A 14,846-nucleotide genomic window follows, 5' to 3' on the forward strand; every position below is an offset into this window, starting at 1 on the left:
TAATCATTCATTGCCAAGCAAGTGACCGCGTGGCCTAATGAATAAGGCGTCTGACTTCGGATCAGAAGATTGAGGGTTCGAGTCCCTTTGTGGTCGACGTACAATTTCATTTAGCACACCATAGTGATAATCTATAACATTTTATTCCAAATAATCATTCATTGCCAAACAAGTGACCGCGTGGCCTAATGGATAAGGCGTCTGACTTCGGATCAGAAGATTGGGGGTTCGAGTCCCTTCGTGGTCGACATACAATTTCGTTTTGCACACCATAGTGATAATCTATAACATTTTAATCCAAATAATCATTCACTTCCAAGCAAGTGACCGCGTGGCCTAATGGATAAGGCGTATGACTTCGGATCAGAAGATTGAGGGTTCGAGTCCCTTCGTGGTCGACTACAATTTTATTTAGCACACCATGGAGATAATCTACAACATTAAATCCCAAACATTCAGTGATTGATTAGCATGTGACCACGTGGCCTAATGGATAAGGCGTCTGACTTGGGATCAGAAGATTGAGGGTTCGAGTCACTTCGTGGTCGACTTAGAATTTCATTTTGCACACCATAGTGATAATCTATAACATTTTATTCCAAATAATCATTCATTGCAAAGCAAGTGACTGCGTGGCCTAATGGATAAGGCGTCTGACTTCGGATCAGAAGATTAAGGGTTCGAGTCCCTTTGTGGTCGAAATACAATTTCGTTTTGCACACCATAGTGATAATCTACAACATTAAATCCCAAACATTCACTGATTGATTAGCACGTTACCGCGTGGCGTAATGGATAAGGTACTGACTTGGGATCAGAAGATTGGGGGTTCGAGTCCCTTCGTGGTCGGCGTACAATTTTATTTTACACACCATAGTGATAATCTATAACATTTTATTCCAAATAATCATTCATTGCCAATCTAGTGACCGCGTGGCCTAAAGGATAAGGCGTCTGACTTCGGATCAGAAGATTGAGGGTTCGAGTCCCTTCCTGGTAGACATGCAATTTCGTTTTGCACACCATAGTGATAATCTACAACATTAAATCCCAAACATTCACTGATTGATTAGCACGTGACCGCGTGGCGTAATGGATAAGGTACTGACTTGGGATCAGAAGATTGAGGGTTTGAGTCACTTCGTGGTCGACGTACAATTTCATTTTGCACACCATAGTGATAATCTATAACATTTTATTCCAAATAATCATTTATTGCCAAGCAAGTGCCCGCGTGGCCTAATGGATAAGGCGTCTGACTTCGGATCAGAAGATTGGGGGTTCGAATCCCTTTGTGGTCGACGTACAATTTCATTTTGCACACCATAGTGATAATCTTTAACATTTTATTCCAAATAATCATTCATTGCCAATCTAGTGACCGCGTGGCATAATGGATAAGGCGTCTGACTTCGGATCAGAAGATTGAGGGTTCGAGTCCCTTCGTGGTCGACGTACAATTTCCTTTTGCACACCATAGTGATAATCTATAACATTTTATTCCGAATAATCATTCATTGCTAAGCAAGTGACCGCGTGGCCTAATGGATAAGGCGTCTGACTTCGGATCAGAAGATTGAGGGTTCGAGTCCCTTCGTGGTCGGCATACGATTTTATTTTGCACACCATAGTGATAATCTATAACATTTCATTCCAAATAATCATTCATTGCCAAGCAAGTGACCGCGTGGCCTAATGGATAAGGCGTCTGACTTCGGATCAGAAGATTGAGGGTTCGAGTCTCTTCGTGGTCGACGTACAATTTCCTTTTGCACACCATAGTGATAATCTATAACATTTTATTCCGAATAATCATTCATTGCTAAGCAAGTGACCGCGTGGCCTAATGGATAAGGCGTCTGACTTCAAATCAGAAGATTGAGGGTTCGAGTCCCTTCGTGGTCGACTACAATTTTATTTAGCACACCATGGAGATAATCTACAACATTAAATTTCAAACATTCAGTGATTGATTAACATGTGACCACGTGGCCTGATGGATAAGGCGTCTGACTTGGGATCATAAGATTGAGGGTTCGAGTAACTTCGTGGTCGACGTACAATTTTATTTTGCACACCATAGTGATAATCTATAACATTTTATTCCAAATAATCATTCATTGCCAAGCAAGTGACCGCGTGGCCTAATGGATAAGGCGTCTGACTTCGGATCAGAAGATTGAGGGTTCGAGTCCCTTCGTGGTCGACGTACAATTTCATTTTGCACACCATAGTGATAATCCATAACATTTTAATCCAAATAATCATTCACTGCCAAGTAAGTGACCGCGTGGCCTAATGGATAAGCCGTCTGACTTCGGATCAGAAGATTGAATGTTCGAGTCCCTTCTTGGTCGACGTACAATTTCATTTTGCATACCATAGTGATAATCTGTAACATTTTAATCCAAATAATCATTCACTTCCAAGCAAGTGACCGCGTGGCCTAATGTATAAGGCGTCTGACTTCGGATCAGAAGATTGAGGGTTCGAGTCCCTTTGTGTTCGACGTACAATTTCATTTTGCACACCATAGTGATAATCTATAACATTTTATTCCAAATAATCATTCATTGCCAAGCTAGTGACCGCGTGGCCTAATGGATAAGGCGTCTGACTTCGGATCAGAAGATTGAGGGTTCGAGTCCCTTTGTGGTCGACATACAATTTCATTTTGCATACCATAGTGATAATCTATAACATTTTATTCCGAATAATCATTCATTGCTAAGCAAGTGACCGCGTGGCCTAATGGATAAGGCGTCTGACTTCGGATCAGAAGATTGAGGGTTCGAGTCCCTTCGTGGTCGGCATACGATTTTATTTTGCACACCATAGTGATAATCTATAACAGTTTAATCCAAATAATCATTCACTCCCAAGCAAGTGACCGCGTGGCCTAATGGATAAGGCGTCTGACTTCGGATTAGAAGATTGAGGGTTCGAGTCCCTTCGTGGTCGACGTACAATTTCCTTTTGCACACCATAGTGATAATCTATAACATTAAATCCCAAACATTTATTGATTGCCTACTACGTGACCGCGTGGCCTAATGGATAAGGCGTCTGACTTCGGATCAGAAGATTGAGGGTTCGAGTCCCTTCGTGGTCGGCATACAATTTCATTTTGCACACCATAGTGATAATCCATAACATTTTAATCCAAATAATTATTCACTCCCAAGCAAGAGACCGCGTGGCCTAATGGATAAGGCGTCTGACTTCGGATCAGAAGATTGAGGGTTCTAGTCCCTTCGTGGTCGACGTACAATTTTATTTAGCACACCATGGAGATAATCTACAACATTAAATCCCAAACATTCAGTGATTGATTAGCACGTGACCGCGTGGCCTAATGGATAAGGCGTCTGACTTCGGATCAGGAGATTGAGGGTTCGAGTCCCTTCGTGGTCGACATACAATTTCGTTTTGCACACCATAGTGATAATCTACAACATTAAATCCCAAACATTCAGTGATTGATTAGCACGTGACCGCGTGGCCTAATGGATAAGGCGTCTGATTCCGAATCAGAAGATTGAGGGTTCGAGTCCCTTCGTGGTCGACGTACAATTTCATTTTGCACACCATAATGATAATCTATAACATTTTATTCCAAATAACCATTCGTTACTAAGCAAGATACCGCGTGGCCTAATGGATAAGGCGTCTGATTCCAAATTAGAAGATTGAGGGTTCGAGCCCCTTCGTGGTCCACGTACAATTTCATTTTGCGCACCATAGTGATAATCTTTAACATTTTATTCCAAATAATCATTCATTGCCAAGCAAGTTACCGCGTGGCCTAATTTATAAGGCGTCTGACTTCGGATCAGAAGATTGAGGGTTCGAGTCCCTTCGTGGTCGACGTACAATTTCCTTTTGCACACCATAGTGATAATCTATAACATTTTATTCCGAATAATCATTCATTGCTAAGCAAGTGACCGCGTGGCCTAATGGATAAGGCGTCTGACTTCGGATCAGAAGATTGAGGGTTCGAATCCCTTCGTGGTCGACGTACAATTTCTATTTACACACCATAGTGATAATCTATAACATTTTATTCCGAATAATCATTCATTGTTAAGCAAGTGACCGCATGGCCTAATGGATAAGGCATCGTTGCTTAGCAATGATAATCTATAACATTTTATTCCGAATAATCATTCATTGCTAAGCAAGTGACCGCGTGGCCTAATGGATAAGGCGTCTGACTTCGGATCAGAAGATTGAGGGTTCGAATCCCTTCGTGGTCGACGTACAATTTCTATTTACACACCATAGTGATAATCTATAACATTTTATTCCGAATAATCATTCATTGCTAAGCAAGTGACCGCATGGCCTAATGGATAAGGCGTCTGACTTCGGATCAGAAGATTTAGGGTTCGAGTCCCTTCGTGGTCGGCATACAATTTTATTTAGCACACCATGGAGATAATCTACAACATTAAATCCCAAACATTCAGTGATTGCTTAGCACGTGACCGCGTGGCTTAATGAATAAGGCGTCTGACTTGGGATCAGAAGATTGAGGGTTTGAGTCCCTTCGTGGTCGGCGTACAATTTCATTTTGCACACCATAGTGATAATCTATAACATTTTATTCCAAATAATCACTCATTGCCAAGCACGTGACCGCGTGGCCTAATGGATAAGGCGTCTGACTTCGGATCAGAAGATTGAGGGTTCGAGTCCCTTTGTGGTTGACGTACATTTACATTTTGCATACCATAGTGATAATCTATAACATTTTATTCCAAATAATCATTCATTGCCAAGCAAGTGACCGCGTGGCCTAATGGATAAGGCGTCTGACTTCGGATCAGAAGATTGAGGGTTCGAGTCCCTTCGTGGTCGACGTAGAATTTCATTTTGACCACTTCGGTGACAATCTATAACATTTCATTCCAAATAGACATTCTTAACTACGCAAATGGCCGCGTTGCCTAATGTATAGGGCGTATCACTTCGGATCAGAATATTGAGGGTTCTAGTCCCTTCATGGGCAACGTACAACTTAATTCTAGACACCATGTTATGAATCGATGGTCGACGTCGATTTTTTTTTTTGTACAGCATGGAGATCATCTACAAAATTTCACTCCAAACATTAATTTAAAGCCTAACAGGTGACCACGTGGCCTAATGGATAAGGCGTCTGACTTCGGATCAGAAGATTGAGGGTTCGAGTCCCTTCGTGGTCGACGTACAATTTCATTTTGCACACCATAGTGAAAATCTATAACATTTTTTTCCAAATAACCATTCGTTACTAAGCAAGAGACCGCGTGGCCTAATGGAAAAGGCGTCTGATTCCAAATTAGAAGATTGAGGGTTCGAGCCCCTTCGTGGTCGACGTACAATTTCATTTTGCACACCATAGTGATAATCTATAACAGTTTAATCCAAATAATCATTCACTCCCAAGCAAGTGACCGCGTGGCCTAATGGATAAGGCGTCTGACTTCGGATCAGAAGATTGAGGGTTCGAGTCCCTTCGTGGTCGACGTACAATTTCCTTTCGCACACCATAGTGATAATCTATAACATTAAATCCCAAACATTTATTGATTGCCTACTACGTGACCGCGTGGCCTAATGGATAAGGCGTCTGACTTCGGATCAGAAGATTGAGGGTTCGAGTCCCTTCGTGGTCGGCATACAATTTCATTTTGCACACCATAGTGATAATCCATAACATTTTAATCCAAATAATCATTCACTCCCAAGCAAGAGACCGCGTGGCCTAATGGATAAGGCGTCTGACTTCGGATCAGAAGATTGAGGGTTCAAGTCTCTACGTGGTCGACGTACAATTTCCTTTTGCACACCATAGTGATAATCTATAACATTTTATTCCGAATAATCATTCATTGCTAAGCAAGTGACCGCGTGGCCTAATGGATAAGGCGTCTGAATTCGGATCAGAAGATTGATGGTTCGAGTCCCTTCGTGATGGACGTACATTTTCATTTTGCACACCATAGTGAAAATCTATAACATTTTAATCCAAATAATCATTCACTGCCAAGCAAGTGACCGCGTGGCCTAATGGATAAGGCGTTTGACTTCGGATCAGAAGATTGAGGGTTCGGGTCCCTTCGTGGTCGACGTACAATTTCATTTTGCACACCATAGTGATAATCTATAACATTTTAATCCAAATAATCATTCACTCCCAAGCAAGTGACCGCGTGGCCTAATGGATAAGGCGTCTGACTTCGGATCAGAAGATTGAGGGTTCGAGTCCCTTCGTGGTCGGCATACAGTTTTATTTAGCACACCATGGAGATAATCTACAACATTAAATCCCAAACATTCAGTGATTGCTTAGCACGTGACCGCGTGGCTTAATGAATAAGGCGTCTGACTTGGGATCAGAAGATTGAGGGTTTGAGTCCCTTCGTGGTCGGCGTACAATTTCATTTTGCACACCATAGTGATAATCTATAACATTTTATTCCAAATAATCACTCATTGCCAAGCACGTGACCGCGTGGCCTAATGGATAAGGCGTCTGACTTCGGATCAGAAGATTGAGGGTTCGAGTCCCTTTGTGGTTGACGTACATTTTCATTTTGCATACCATAGTGATAATCTATAACATTTTATTCCAAATAATCATTCATTGCCAAGCAAGTGACCGCGTGGCCTAATGGATAAGGCGTCTGACTTCGGATCAGAAGATTGAGGGTTCGAGTCCCTTCGTGGTCGACGTAGAATTTCATTTTGACCACTTCGGTGAGAATCTATAACATTTCATTCCAAATAGACATTCTTAACTACGCAAATGGCCGCGTGGCCTAATGTATAGGGCGTATCACTTCGGATCAGAATATTGAGGGTTCTAGTCCCTTCATGGGCAACGTACAACTTAATTCTAGACACCATGTTATGAATCGATGGTCGACGTCGATTTTTTTTTTTTGTACAGCATGGAGATCATCTACAAAATTTCACTCCAAACATTAATTTAAAGCCTAACAGGTGACCACGTGGCCTAATGGATAAGGCGTCTGACTTCGGATCAGAAGATTGAGGGTTCGAGTCCCTTCGTGGTCGACGTACAATTTCATTTTGCACACCATAGTGAAAATCTATAACATTTTTTTCCAAATAACCATTCGTTACTAAGCAAGAGACCGCGTGGCCTAATGGAAAAGGCGTCTGATTCCAAATTAGAAGATTGAGAGTTCGAGCCCCTTCGTGGTCGACGTACAATTTCATTTTGCACACCATAGTGATAATCTATAACAGTTTAATCCAAATAATCATTCACTCCCAAGCAAGTGACCGCGTGGCCTAATGGATAAGGCGTCTGACTTCGGATCAGAAGATTGAGGGTTCGAGTCCCTTCGTGGTCGACGTACAATTTCCTTTCGCACACCATAGTGATAATCTATAACATTAAATCCCAAACATTTATTGATTGCCTACTACGTGACCGCGTGGCCTAATGGATAAGGCGTCTGACTTCGGATCAGAAGATTGAGGGTTCGAGTCCCTTCGTGGTCGGCATACAATTTCATTTTGCACACCATAGTGATAATCCATAACATTTTAATCCAAATAATCATTCACTCCCAAGCAAGAGACCGCGTGGCCTAATGGATAAGGCGTCTGACTTCGGATCAGAAGATTGAGGGTTCAAGTCTCTACGTGGTCGACGTACAATTTCCTTTTGCACACCATAGTGATAATCTATAACATTTTATTCCGAATAATCATTCATTGCTAAGCAAGTGACCGCGTGGCCTAATGGATAAGGCGTCTGAATTCGGATCAGAAGATTGATGGTTCGAGTCCCTTCGTGATGGACGTACATTTTCATTTTGCACACCATAGTGAAAATCTATAACATTTTAATCCAAATAATCATTCACTGCCAAGCAAGTGACCGCGTGGCCTAATGGATAAGGCGTTTGACTTCGGATCAGAAGATTGAGGGTTCGGGTCCCTTCGTGGTCGACGTACAATTTCATTTTGCACACCATAGTGATAATCTATAACATTTTAATCCAAATAATCATTCACTCCCAAGCAAGTGACCGCGTGGCCTAATGGATAAGGCGTCTGACTTCGGATCAGAAGATTGAGGGTTCTAGTCCCTTCGTGGTCGACGTACAATTTTATTTAGCACACCATGGAGATAATCTACAACATTAAATCCCAAACATTCAGTGATTGCTTAGCACGTGACCGCGTGGCTTAATGAATAAGGCGTCTGACTTGGGATCAGAAGATTGAGGGTTCGAGTCCCTTCGTGGTCGGCGTACAATTTCATTTTGCACACCATAGTGATAATCTATAACATTTTATTCCAAATAATCACTCATTGCCAAGCACGTGACCGCATGGCCTAATGGATAAGGCGTCTGACTTCGGATCAGAAGATTGAGGGTTCGAGTCCCTTTGTGGTTGACGCACATTTTCATTTTGCATACCATAGTGATAATCTATAACATTTTATTCCAAATAATAATTCATTGCCAAGCAAGTGACCGCGTGGCCTAATGGATAAGGCGTCTGACTTCGGATCAGAAGATTGAGGGTTCGAGTCCCTTCGTGGTAGACGTAGAATTTCATTTTGAGCACTTCGGTGAGAATCTATAACATTTCATTCCAAATAGACATTCTTAACTAAGCAAATGACCGCGTGGCCTAATGTATAGGGCGTATCACTTCGGATCAGAATATTGAGGGTTCTAGTCCCTTCATGGGCAACGTACAACTTAATTCTAGACACCATGTTATGAATCGATGGTCGACGTCGATTTTTTTTTTTGTACAGCATGGAGATCATCTACAAAATTTCACTCCAAACATTAATTTAAAGCCTAACAGGTGACCACGTGGCCTAATGGATAAGGCGTCTGACTTCGGATCAGAAGATTGAGGGTTCAAGTCCCTTCGTGGTCGACGTACAATTTCATTTTGCCCACCATAGTGAAAATCTATAACATTTTTTTCCAAATAACCATTCGTTACTAAGCAAGAGACCGCGTGGCCTAATGGAAAAGGCGTCTGATTCCAAATTAGAAGATTGAGGGTTCGAGCCCCTTCGTGGTCGACGTACAATTTCATTTTGCACACCATAGTGATAATCTATAACAGTTTAATCCAAATAATCATTCACTCCCAAGCAAGTGACCGCGTGGCCTAATGGATAAGGCGTCTGACTTCGGATCAGAAGATTGAGGGTTCGAGTCCCTTCGTGGTCGACGTACTATTTCCTTTCGCACACCATAGTGATAATCTATAACATTAAATCCCAAACATTTATTGATTGCCTACTACGTGACCGCGTGGCCTAATGGATAAGGCGTCTGACTTCGGATCAGAAGATTGAGGGTTCGAGTCCCTTCGTGGTCGGCATACAATTTCATTTTGCACACCATAGTGATAATCCATAACATTTTAATCCAAATAATCATTCACTCCCAAGCAAGAGACCGCGTGGCCTAATGGATAAGGCGTCTGACTTCGGATCAGAAGATTGAGGGTTCAAGTCTCTACGTGGTCGACGTACAATTTCCTTTTGCACACCATAGTGATAATCTATAACATTTTATTCCGAATAATCATTCATTGCTAAGCAAGTGACCGCGTGGCCTAATGGATAAGGCGTCTGAATTCGGATCAGAAGATTGATGGTTCGAGTCCCTTCGTGATGGACGTACATTTTCATTTTGCACACCATAGTGAAAATCTATAACATTTTAATCCAAATAATCATTCACTGCCAAGCAAGTGACCGCGTGGCCTAATGGATAAGGCGTTTGACTTCGGATCAGAAGATTGAGGGTTCGGGTCCCTTCGTGGTCGACGTACAATTTCATTTTGCACACCATAGTGATAATCTATAACATTTTAATCCAAATAATCATTCACTCCCAAGCAAGTGACCGCGTGGCCTAATGGATAAGGCGTCTGACTTCGGATCAGAAGATTGAGGGTTCTAGTCCCTTCGTGGTCGACGTACAATTTTATTTAGCACACCATGGAGATAATCTACAACATTAAATCCCAAACATTCAGTGATTGATTAGCACGTGACCGCGTGGCCTAATGGATAAGGCGTCTGACTTCGGATCAGAAGATTGAGGGTTCGAGTCCCTTCGTGGTAGACGTAGAATTTCATTTTGAGCACTTCGGTGAGAATCTATAACATTTCATTCCAAATAGACATTCTTAACTAAGCAAATTACCGCGTGGCCTAATGTAAAGGGCGTATCACTTCGGATCAGAATATTGAGGGTTCTAGTCCCTTCATGGGCAACGTACAACTTAATTTTAAACACCATGTTGTGAATCGATGGTCGACGTCCATTTTTATTTTGTACAGCATGGAGATCATCTACAAAATTTCACTCCAAACATTAATTTAAAGCCTAACAAGTGACCACGTGGCCTAATGGATAAGGCGTCTGACTTCGGATCAGAAGATTGAGGGTTCGAGTCCCTTCGTGGTCGACGTACAATTTCATTTTGCACACCATAGTGAAAATCTATAACATTTTGTTCCAAATAATCATTCATTTCCAAGCAAGTGACCGCGTGGCCTAATGGATAAGGCGTCTGACTTCGGATCAGAAGATTGAGGATTCGAGTCCCTTCGTGGTCGACGTACACTTTCATTTTGCACACCATAATGATAATCTATAACATTTTATTCAAAATAACTATTCGTTACTGAGCAAGAGACCGCGTGGCCTAATGGATAAGGCGTCTGATTCCAAATTAGAAGATTGAGGGTTCGAGCCCCTTCGTAGTCGACGTACAATTTCATTTTGCACACCATAGTAATAATCTATAACATTTTATTCCAATTAATCATTCATTCCAAAGCAAGTGACCGCGTGGCCTAATGGATAAGGCGTCTGGCTTCGGATCAGAAGATTGAGGGTTCGAGTCCCTTCGTGGTCGACTTACAATTTTATTTAGCACACAATGGAGATAACCTACAACATTGAATCCCAAACATTTATCGATTGCCTACCACGTGACCGCGTGGCCTAATGGATAAGGCGTCTGACTTCGGATCAGAAGATTGAGGGTTCGAGTCCCTTCGTGGTCGACGTAGAATTTCATTTTGACCACTTCGGTGACAATCTATAACATTTCATTCCAAATAGACATTCCTAACTAAGCAAATGACCGCGTTGCCTAATGTATAAGGCGTATCACTTCGGATCAGAATATTGAGGGTTCTAGTCCCTTCATGGGCAACGTACAACTTAATTTTAGACACCATGTTGTGAATCGATGGTCGACGTCGATTTTTATTTTGTACAGCATGGAGATCATCTAAAAAATTTCACTCCAAACAATAATTTAAAGCCTAACAACTGACCACGTGGCCTAATGGATAAGGCGTCTGACTTCGGATCAGAAGATTGAGGGTTCGAGTCCCTTCGTGGTCGACATACAATTTCGTTTTGCACACCATAGTGATAATCTACAACATCAAATCCCAAACATTCAGTGATTGATTAGCACGTGACCGCGTGGCCTAATGGATAAGGCGTCTGACTTCGGATCAGGAGATTGAGGGTTCGAGTCCCTTCGTGGTCGACATACAATTTCGTTTTGCACACCATAGTGATAATCTACAACATTAAATCCCAAACATTCACTGATTGATTAGCACGTGACCGCGTGGCGTAATGGATAAGGTACTGACTTGGGATCAGAAGATTGGGGGTTCGAGTCCCTTCGTGGTCGACGTACAATTTCATTTTGCACACCATAGTGATAATCTATAACATTTTATTCCAAATAATCATTCATTGCCAAGCAAGTGACCGCGTGGCCTAATGGATAAGGCGTCTGACTTCGGATCAGAAGATTGAGAGTTCGAGTCCCTTCGTGGTCGAAATACAATTTCGTTTTGCACACCATAGTGATAATCTACAACATTAAATCCCAAACATTCAGTGATTGATTAGCACGTGACCGCGTGGCCTAATGGATAAGGCGTCTGATTCCGAATCAGAAGATTGAGGGTTCGAGTCCCTTCGTGGTCGACGTAGAATTTCATTTTGACCACTTCGGTGAGAATCTATAATATTTCATTCCAAATAGACATTCTTAACTAAGCAAATCACCGCGTTGCCTAATGTATAAGGCGTATCATTTCGGATCAGAATATTGAGGGTTCTAGTCCCTTCATGGGCAACGTACAACTTAATTTTAGACACCATGTTGTGAATCGATGGTCGACGTCGATTTTTATTTTGTACAGCATGGAGATCATCTAAAAAATTTCACTCCAAACATTAATTTAAAGCCTAACAAGTGAACACGTGGCCTAATGGATAAGGCGTCTGACTTCGGATCAGAAGATCGAGGGTTCGAGTCCCTTCGTGGTCGACATACAATTTCGTTTTGCACACCATAGTGATAATCTACAACATTAAATCCCAAACATTCACTGATTGATTATCACGTGACCGCGTGGCGTAATGGATAAGGTACTGACTTGGGATCAGAAGATTGGGGGTTTGAGTCCCTTCGTGGTCGACGTACAATTTCATTTTGCACACCATAGTGATAATCTATAACATTTTATTCCAAATAATCATTCATTGCCAAGCAAGTGACCGCGTGTCCTAATGGATAAGGCGTCTGACTTCGGATCAGAAGATTGAGGGTTCGAGTCCCTTCGTGGTCGACATACAATTTCGTTTTGCACACCATAGTGATAATCTACAACATTACATCCCAAACATTCACTGATTGATTAGCACGTGACCGCGTGGCGTAATGGATAAGGTACTGACTAGGGATCAGAAGATTGGGGGTTCGAGTCCCTTCGTGGTCGACGTACAATTTCATTTTGCACACCATAGTGATAATCTATAACATTTTATTCCAAATAATCATTCATTGCCAAGCAAGTGACCGCTTGGCCTAATGGATAAGGCGTGTGACTTCGGATCAGAAGATTGAGGGTTCGAGTCCCTTTGTGGTGGACGTACAATTTCATTTTGCACACCATAGTGATAATCTATGACATTTCATTCCAAATAATCATTCATTACCAAGCAAGTGACCGCGTGGCCTAATGGATAAGGCGTCTGACTTCGGATCAGAAGATTGAGGGTTCGAGTCCCTTCGTGGTCGACGTACAATTTCATTTTGCACACCATAGTGATAATCTATAACATTTTAATCCAAATAATCATTCACTTCCAAGCAAGTGACCGCGTGGCCTAATGGATAAGGCGTCTGACTTCGGATCAGAAGATTGAGGGTTCTAGTCCCTTCGTGGTCGACGTACAATTTTATTTAGCACACCATGGAGATAATCTACAACATTAAATCCCAAACATTCAGTGATTGATTAGCACGTGACCGCGTGGCCTAATGGATAAGGCGTCTGACTTCGGATCAGGAGATTGAGGGTTCGAGTCCCTTCGTGGTCGACATACAATTTTATTTTGCACACCATAGTGATAATCTATAACATTTTAATCCAAATAATCATTCACTCCCAAGCAAGTGACCGCGTGGCTTAATGGATAAGGCGTCTGACTTCGGATCAGAAGATTGAGGGTTCGAGTCCCTTCGTGGTTGACGTACAATTTCCTTTTGCACACCATAGTGATAATCTATAACATTTTATTCCGAATAATCATTCATTGCTAAGCAAGTGAACGCGTGGCCTAATGGATAAGGCGTCTGACTTCGGATCAGAAGATTGAGGGTTCGAGTCCCTTCGTGGTCGACGTACATTTTCATTTTGCACACCATAGTGAAAATCTATAACATTTTAATCCAAATAATCATTCACTGCCAAGCAAGTGACCGCGTGGCCTAATGGATAAGGCGTTTGACTTCGGATCAGAAGATTGAGGGTTCGAGTCCCTTCGTGCTCGACGTACAATTTCATTTTGCACACCATAGTGATAATCTATAACATTTTAATCCAAATAATCATTCACTCCCAAGCAAGTGACCGCGTGGCCTAATGGATAAGGCGTCTGACTTCGGATCAGAAGATTGAGGGTTCTAGTCCCTTCGTGGTCGACGTACAATTTTATTTAGCACACCATGGAGATAATCTACAACATTAAATCCCAAACATTCAGTGATTGATTAGCACGTGACCGCGTGGCCTAATGGATAAGGCGTCTGACTTCGGATCAGGAGATTGAGGGTTCGAGTCCCTTCGTGGTCGACATACAATTTCGTTTTGCACACCATAGTGATAATCTACAACATTAAATCCCAAACATTCAGTGATTGATTAGCACGTTACCGCGTGGCCTAATGGATAAGGCGTCTGATTTCGAATCAGAAGATTGAGGGTTCGAGTCCCTTCGTGGTCGACGTACAATTTCATTTTGCACACCATAATGATAATCTATAACATTTTATTCCAAATAACCATTCGTTACTAAGCAAGAGACCGCGTGGCCTAATGGATAAGGCGTCTGATTCCAAATTAGAAGATTGAGGGTTCGAGCCCCTTCGTGGTCGACGTACAATTTCATTTTGCGCACCATAGTGATAATCTTTAACATTTTATTCCAAATAATCATTCATTGCCAAGCAAGTTACCGCGTGGCCTAATTGATAAGGCGTCTGACTTCGGATCAGAAGATTGAGGGTTCGAGTCCCTTCGTGGTCGACGTACAATTTCCTTTTGCACACCATAGTGATAATCTATAACATTTTATTCCGAATAATCATTCATTGCTAAGCAAGTGACCGCGTGGCCTAATGGATAAGGCGTCTGACTTCGGATCAGAAGATTGAGGGTTCGAATCCCTTCGTGGTCGACGTACAATTTCTATTTACACACCATAGTGATAATCTATAACATTTTATTCAGA

At 42.0% G+C, this 14,846-nt stretch overlaps 1 protein-coding gene, 1 long non-coding RNA gene and 61 other non-coding genes across 63 annotated transcripts in view; 61 read left to right on the forward strand and 2 right to left on the reverse strand.

Annotated features, from left to right (window-relative positions):
* The window catches only part of LOC5516926, a 78,739-nt gene that overhangs the window by 58,660 nt on the left and 5,233 nt on the right, over positions 1-14,846 (reverse strand). The gene's annotated exons all lie outside the window — the stretch shown is intronic.
* Positions 24-96, forward strand: Trnap-ugg. Its single transcript has one exon. It is a non-coding gene; the product is annotated as a tRNA-Arg (tRNA).
* Trnar-ucg lies at positions 175-247 on the forward strand. The gene has a single exon. It is a non-coding gene; the product is annotated as a tRNA-Arg (tRNA).
* Positions 326-398, forward strand: Trnar-ucg. The gene has a single exon. It is a non-coding gene; the product is annotated as a tRNA-Arg (tRNA).
* Trnap-ugg lies at positions 476-548 on the forward strand. Its single transcript has one exon. It is a non-coding gene; the product is annotated as a tRNA-Pro (tRNA).
* Trnar-ucg lies at positions 627-699 on the forward strand. The gene has a single exon. It is a non-coding gene; the product is annotated as a tRNA-Arg (tRNA).
* On the forward strand, positions 1,229-1,301 carry Trnar-ucg. The gene has a single exon. It is a non-coding gene; the product is annotated as a tRNA-Arg (tRNA).
* Trnar-ucg lies at positions 1,380-1,452 on the forward strand. Its single transcript has one exon. It is a non-coding gene; the product is annotated as a tRNA-Arg (tRNA).
* On the forward strand, positions 1,531-1,603 carry Trnar-ucg. The gene has a single exon. It is a non-coding gene; the product is annotated as a tRNA-Arg (tRNA).
* Trnar-ucg lies at positions 1,682-1,754 on the forward strand. The gene has a single exon. It is a non-coding gene; the product is annotated as a tRNA-Arg (tRNA).
* Positions 2,134-2,206, forward strand: Trnar-ucg. The gene has a single exon. It is a non-coding gene; the product is annotated as a tRNA-Arg (tRNA).
* Trnar-ucg lies at positions 2,587-2,659 on the forward strand. The gene has a single exon. It is a non-coding gene; the product is annotated as a tRNA-Arg (tRNA).
* Positions 2,738-2,810, forward strand: Trnar-ucg. The gene has a single exon. It is a non-coding gene; the product is annotated as a tRNA-Arg (tRNA).
* Positions 2,889-2,961, forward strand: Trnar-ucg. Its single transcript has one exon. It is a non-coding gene; the product is annotated as a tRNA-Arg (tRNA).
* Positions 3,040-3,112, forward strand: Trnar-ucg. The gene has a single exon. It is a non-coding gene; the product is annotated as a tRNA-Arg (tRNA).
* On the forward strand, positions 3,191-3,263 carry Trnar-ucg. The gene has a single exon. It is a non-coding gene; the product is annotated as a tRNA-Arg (tRNA).
* Trnar-ucg lies at positions 3,342-3,414 on the forward strand. Its single transcript has one exon. It is a non-coding gene; the product is annotated as a tRNA-Arg (tRNA).
* Positions 3,493-3,565, forward strand: Trnar-ccg. The gene has a single exon. It is a non-coding gene; the product is annotated as a tRNA-Arg (tRNA).
* Positions 3,946-4,018, forward strand: Trnar-ucg. Its single transcript has one exon. It is a non-coding gene; the product is annotated as a tRNA-Arg (tRNA).
* Trnar-ucg lies at positions 4,187-4,259 on the forward strand. The gene has a single exon. It is a non-coding gene; the product is annotated as a tRNA-Arg (tRNA).
* On the forward strand, positions 4,640-4,712 carry Trnar-ucg. Its single transcript has one exon. It is a non-coding gene; the product is annotated as a tRNA-Arg (tRNA).
* On the forward strand, positions 4,791-4,863 carry Trnar-ucg. Its single transcript has one exon. It is a non-coding gene; the product is annotated as a tRNA-Arg (tRNA).
* Trnar-ucg lies at positions 5,138-5,210 on the forward strand. The gene has a single exon. It is a non-coding gene; the product is annotated as a tRNA-Arg (tRNA).
* On the forward strand, positions 5,440-5,512 carry Trnar-ucg. Its single transcript has one exon. It is a non-coding gene; the product is annotated as a tRNA-Arg (tRNA).
* Trnar-ucg lies at positions 5,591-5,663 on the forward strand. Its single transcript has one exon. It is a non-coding gene; the product is annotated as a tRNA-Arg (tRNA).
* Trnar-ucg lies at positions 6,044-6,116 on the forward strand. Its single transcript has one exon. It is a non-coding gene; the product is annotated as a tRNA-Arg (tRNA).
* On the forward strand, positions 6,195-6,267 carry Trnar-ucg. The gene has a single exon. It is a non-coding gene; the product is annotated as a tRNA-Arg (tRNA).
* Trnar-ucg lies at positions 6,497-6,569 on the forward strand. Its single transcript has one exon. It is a non-coding gene; the product is annotated as a tRNA-Arg (tRNA).
* On the forward strand, positions 6,648-6,720 carry Trnar-ucg. Its single transcript has one exon. It is a non-coding gene; the product is annotated as a tRNA-Arg (tRNA).
* Trnar-ucg lies at positions 6,996-7,068 on the forward strand. Its single transcript has one exon. It is a non-coding gene; the product is annotated as a tRNA-Arg (tRNA).
* On the forward strand, positions 7,298-7,370 carry Trnar-ucg. The gene has a single exon. It is a non-coding gene; the product is annotated as a tRNA-Arg (tRNA).
* Positions 7,449-7,521, forward strand: Trnar-ucg. Its single transcript has one exon. It is a non-coding gene; the product is annotated as a tRNA-Arg (tRNA).
* On the forward strand, positions 7,902-7,974 carry Trnar-ucg. Its single transcript has one exon. It is a non-coding gene; the product is annotated as a tRNA-Arg (tRNA).
* Positions 8,053-8,125, forward strand: Trnar-ucg. The gene has a single exon. It is a non-coding gene; the product is annotated as a tRNA-Arg (tRNA).
* Positions 8,204-8,276, forward strand: Trnar-ucg. The gene has a single exon. It is a non-coding gene; the product is annotated as a tRNA-Pro (tRNA).
* Positions 8,355-8,427, forward strand: Trnar-ucg. Its single transcript has one exon. It is a non-coding gene; the product is annotated as a tRNA-Arg (tRNA).
* Trnar-ccg lies at positions 8,506-8,581 on the forward strand. The gene has a single exon. It is a non-coding gene; the product is annotated as a tRNA-Arg (tRNA).
* Positions 8,853-8,925, forward strand: Trnar-ucg. Its single transcript has one exon. It is a non-coding gene; the product is annotated as a tRNA-Arg (tRNA).
* Trnar-ucg lies at positions 9,155-9,227 on the forward strand. Its single transcript has one exon. It is a non-coding gene; the product is annotated as a tRNA-Arg (tRNA).
* Positions 9,306-9,378, forward strand: Trnar-ucg. The gene has a single exon. It is a non-coding gene; the product is annotated as a tRNA-Arg (tRNA).
* Trnar-ucg lies at positions 9,759-9,831 on the forward strand. The gene has a single exon. It is a non-coding gene; the product is annotated as a tRNA-Arg (tRNA).
* On the forward strand, positions 9,910-9,982 carry Trnar-ucg. Its single transcript has one exon. It is a non-coding gene; the product is annotated as a tRNA-Arg (tRNA).
* Trnar-ccg lies at positions 10,061-10,136 on the forward strand. The gene has a single exon. It is a non-coding gene; the product is annotated as a tRNA-Arg (tRNA).
* Trnar-ucg lies at positions 10,407-10,479 on the forward strand. The gene has a single exon. It is a non-coding gene; the product is annotated as a tRNA-Arg (tRNA).
* On the forward strand, positions 10,558-10,630 carry Trnar-ucg. Its single transcript has one exon. It is a non-coding gene; the product is annotated as a tRNA-Arg (tRNA).
* Trnar-ucg lies at positions 10,860-10,932 on the forward strand. The gene has a single exon. It is a non-coding gene; the product is annotated as a tRNA-Arg (tRNA).
* LOC125557568 lies at positions 10,923-12,928 on the reverse strand. Its single transcript, XR_007305305.1, has 2 exons — positions 11,104-12,928; positions 10,923-11,037 (listed from the first exon to the last, which is right to left on the reverse strand). It is a non-coding gene; the product is annotated as an uncharacterized LOC125557568 (long non-coding RNA).
* Trnar-ucg lies at positions 11,011-11,083 on the forward strand. Its single transcript has one exon. It is a non-coding gene; the product is annotated as a tRNA-Arg (tRNA).
* Trnar-ucg lies at positions 11,357-11,429 on the forward strand. Its single transcript has one exon. It is a non-coding gene; the product is annotated as a tRNA-Arg (tRNA).
* On the forward strand, positions 11,508-11,580 carry Trnar-ucg. The gene has a single exon. It is a non-coding gene; the product is annotated as a tRNA-Arg (tRNA).
* Trnar-ucg lies at positions 11,809-11,881 on the forward strand. The gene has a single exon. It is a non-coding gene; the product is annotated as a tRNA-Arg (tRNA).
* Positions 11,960-12,032, forward strand: Trnar-ccg. Its single transcript has one exon. It is a non-coding gene; the product is annotated as a tRNA-Arg (tRNA).
* Positions 12,306-12,378, forward strand: Trnar-ucg. The gene has a single exon. It is a non-coding gene; the product is annotated as a tRNA-Arg (tRNA).
* On the forward strand, positions 12,607-12,679 carry Trnar-ucg. The gene has a single exon. It is a non-coding gene; the product is annotated as a tRNA-Arg (tRNA).
* On the forward strand, positions 13,059-13,131 carry Trnar-ucg. Its single transcript has one exon. It is a non-coding gene; the product is annotated as a tRNA-Arg (tRNA).
* Positions 13,210-13,282, forward strand: Trnar-ucg. Its single transcript has one exon. It is a non-coding gene; the product is annotated as a tRNA-Arg (tRNA).
* Trnar-ucg lies at positions 13,361-13,433 on the forward strand. Its single transcript has one exon. It is a non-coding gene; the product is annotated as a tRNA-Arg (tRNA).
* Trnar-ucg lies at positions 13,512-13,584 on the forward strand. Its single transcript has one exon. It is a non-coding gene; the product is annotated as a tRNA-Arg (tRNA).
* On the forward strand, positions 13,663-13,735 carry Trnar-ucg. Its single transcript has one exon. It is a non-coding gene; the product is annotated as a tRNA-Arg (tRNA).
* Positions 13,965-14,037, forward strand: Trnar-ucg. The gene has a single exon. It is a non-coding gene; the product is annotated as a tRNA-Arg (tRNA).
* Positions 14,116-14,188, forward strand: Trnar-ucg. The gene has a single exon. It is a non-coding gene; the product is annotated as a tRNA-Arg (tRNA).
* Positions 14,267-14,339, forward strand: Trnar-ucg. The gene has a single exon. It is a non-coding gene; the product is annotated as a tRNA-Arg (tRNA).
* Positions 14,720-14,792, forward strand: Trnar-ucg. The gene has a single exon. It is a non-coding gene; the product is annotated as a tRNA-Arg (tRNA).

Source organism: Nematostella vectensis, chromosome 12, assembly GCF_932526225.1.
Source record: "Nematostella vectensis chromosome 12, jaNemVect1.1, whole genome shotgun sequence".
Classification (NCBI taxonomy): Eukaryota; Metazoa; Cnidaria; class Anthozoa; order Actiniaria; family Edwardsiidae; genus Nematostella; species Nematostella vectensis.